Below are 3,427 nucleotides of genomic sequence, written 5' to 3' on the forward strand. Positions count from 1 at the left end.
CGAGGGAGGACAAGAACGAGGGAGGAGAAGAACGAGGGAGTCAGAAAGACGACAAGAACAAGGGAGGAGAAGAACGAGGGAGTCAGAAAGACGACAAGAACGAGGGAGGAGAAGAACGAGGGAGTCAGAAAGACGACAAGAACGAGGGAGGAGAACAAGACGAGGAGGAGAAGAAGAGGAGTCAGAAGAGAAGACGAGGAGACAAGAACGAGGGAGGAGAAGAACGAGGGAGGAGAAGAACGAGGGAGGAGTTTGCATGTTCTGTCTGTGAAAGTGTCAGAAATATCGAAAATCAATCGATCCTAAAACGAGAATCGTATCGAAACTAGATCCTCATTTTTTCACAGCTTTCGATACTAAAAAAGAAAAAGTCCCACTGAAAAAACAGAACCTTTCCTGAAAAACCAGGACTAAACTTGGACTAAACTTGGACTAAACCAGGTGTAAACTTGGTCTAAACTAGGTCTAAACCAGGACTAAACCAGGTCTGGAGCAGGTCTAGTTTGTTGTAGTTTTATTGTAGTTTGTTGTAGTTGAACCTTCGGCTGAGAGTTTTTCTTCTCGTCCGCGTCGTCGTGTTTGTGTGTTTGTAGTTTTTTGTAGTTTTGTTGTAGTTTTTTGTAGTTTTGTTGTTTTATTGTAATTTTTTTTGTAGTTTTATTGTAGTTTGTTGTAGTTTTGTTGTAGTTTAGTTGTAGTTGAACCTTCGGCTGAGAGTTTTTCTTCTCGTCCGCGTTGGCGTCGTCGTCGTGTTTGTGTGTTTGTAGTTTTTTGTAGTTTTGTTGTAGTTTTTTGTAGTTTTATTGTAGTTTAGTTTAGTTGTAGTTTTATTGTAGTTTAGTTGTAGTTGAACTTTCGGCTGAGAGTTTTTCTTCTCGTCCGCGTTGGCGTTGTCGTCATGTTTGTGTGTTTGTAGTTTTGTTGTAGTTTTGTTGTAGTTTTATTGTAGTTTTTTGTAGTTTTATTGTAGTTTTTGTAGTTTTATTGTAGTTTGTTGTAGTTTTGTTGTAGTTTAGTTGTAGTTGAACTTTCGGCTGAGAGTTTTTCTTCTCGTCCGTGTTGGCATCGTCGTCGTGTTTGTGTGTTTGTAGTTTTTTGTAGTTTTATTGTAGTTAGTTGTAGTTTTTTTTTGTTTTTTTGTAGTTTTATTGTAGTTTTTTTGTAGTTTTATTGTAGTTTGTTGCAGTTTTATAGTAGTTTAGTTGTAGTTGAACTTTCGGCTGAGAGTTTTTCTTCTCATCCGCGTCATCGTTGTCGTGTTTGTGTGTTTGTAGTTTTTTGTAGTTTTATTGTAGTTTAGTTGTAGTTTTATTGTAGTTTGTTGTAGCTTTATTGTAGTTTAAATTTCGGCTGAGAGTTTTTCTTCTCGTCCGCGTTGGCATATTCGTCGTGTTTGTGTGTTTGTAGTTTTTTGTAGTTTAGTTGTAGTTTTATTGTAGTTTAGTTGTAGTTGAACTTTCGGCTGAGAGTTTTTCTTCTCGTCCGCGTCGGCGTCGTCGTCGTGGTGTTTGTGTGTTTGTAGTTTGTTGTAGTTTTTTGTAGTTTAGATGTAGTTTTATTGTAGTTTAGTTGTAGTTTTATTGTAGTTTTGTTTTAGTTTTATTGTAGTTTGTTGTAGTTGAACTTTCGGCTGAGAGTTTTTCTTCTCGTCCGCGTCGTCGTCGTGTTTGTGTGTTTGTAGTTTTGTTGTAGTTTTATTGTAGTTTAGTTGTAGTTTTATTGTAGTTGTAGTTTTTTGTAGTTTTATTGTAGTTTGTTGTAGTTTTATTGTAGTTTAGTTGTAGTTGAACTTTCGGCTGAGAGTTTTTCTTCTCGTCCGTGTCGTCGTCGTTGTCGTGTTTGTAGTTTTTTGTAGTTTTGTTGTAGTTTTTTGTAGTTTTATTGTAGTTTAGTTGTAGTTGAACTTTTGGCTGAGAGTTTTTCTTCTCGTCCGCGTCGTCGTCGTGTTTTTGTGTTTGTAGTTTTTTGTAGTTTTGTTGTATATTTTTGTAGTTTTATTGTAGTTTTTTGTAGTTTAGTTGTAGTTTTTTGTAGTTTTATTGTAGTTTAGTTGTAGTTTTATTGTAGTTTAGTTGTAGTTTGTTGTAGTTTTATTGTAGTTTGTTGTAGTTTTGTTGTAGTTTAGTTGTAGTTTTATTGTAGTTTAGTTGTAGTTGAACTTTGGGCTGAGAGTTTTTCTTCTCGTCGGCGTCGGCGTCGTCGTGGTCGTGGTGTTTGTGTGTTTGAAGTTGTTGTAGTTTTTTGTAGTTTTATTGTAGTTTGTTGTAGTTTAGTTGTAGTTTAGTTGTAGTTTAGTTGTAGTTGTAGTTTAGTTGTAGTTTTATTGTAGTTTAGTTGTAGTTGAACTTTCGGCTGAGAGTTTTTCTTCTCGTCGCGCGTCGTCGTGGTCGTGGTGTTTGTGTGTTTGTAGTTTTTTGTAGTTTTATTGTAGTTTAGTTTAGTTGTAGTTTTATTGTAGTTTAGTTGTAGTTGAACTTTGGGCTGAGAGTTTTTCTCCTCGTCGGCGTCGTCGTGGTCGTGGTGTTTGTGTGTTTGAAGCGAGAGGCTCCGCTCCCTACGGTGGCCCCCGGGGGACATTCCTGCTCACGCACCAACAGTGAAAACTTCCTCTTGTTTTGGTTTGTCCTGAAAAGACATGAGAGAGAGAGAGAGAGAGAGAGAGAGAGAGAGAGAGAGAGAGAGAGAGAGAGAGAGAGAGAGAGAGAGAGAGAGAGAGAGAGAGAGAGAGAAGAGAGAGGAGGAGAGAGAGAGAGAGGAGAGAGAGGAGAGAGAAAGAGAGAAGACAAACCCCCTGACTCCCACAAAGAGAGAGAGAGGAGGAGAGAGGGAGGAGAGGAGGGCAAGGAGAGAAGGAGAGAAAAAAAACGAGGGACAGATAAAGAAGGAGGTGGAGAGAGAGGGAGTGACAGAGAGAAAAAGAGGGAGAGGGAAAGAGGGAGGGAGGGAGAGAAAAGGCGAGAGAGAAGCAGATGAAGAGAAAGGGGCAGAGAGAAAAAACAGAGGGAGAGAGAGAAACAAGAGTCAGAAATGTGGAAATTGACCTTTGTTATAGAGAAAGAAAGAAAGAAGGAGGGAGAGAAGCAGAGGAGGAGAGAGAGAAAAAGGGAGGGAGGGAAACAGACGAGTGAAGTGAACTCTGGTCAGTGGACTGAAGTTTCTTCTTTTAAACATTTATTTAAAACTAAATAAACCAGGACTAAACCAGGACTAAACCAGGAACTAAACCAGGACTAAACCAGGACTAAACCAGGACTAAACCAGGACTAACCACTAAACCAGGACTAAAACCAGGACTAAACCAGGACTAAACCAGGACTAAACCAGGTCTAAACCAGGACTAAACCAGGACTAAAAAGGACTAAACCAGGACTAAACCACTAAACCAGGACTAAACCACTAAACCAGGTGGACTAAACCAGGTCTAAAC

This window comes from Boleophthalmus pectinirostris, unplaced genomic scaffold (assembly GCF_026225935.1).
Source record: "Boleophthalmus pectinirostris isolate CB_2022bp ecotype Guang Dong unplaced genomic scaffold, ASM2622593v1 HiC_scaffold_20, whole genome shotgun sequence".
In the NCBI taxonomy this organism is placed as follows: domain Eukaryota; kingdom Metazoa; phylum Chordata; class Actinopteri; order Gobiiformes; family Gobiidae; genus Boleophthalmus; species Boleophthalmus pectinirostris.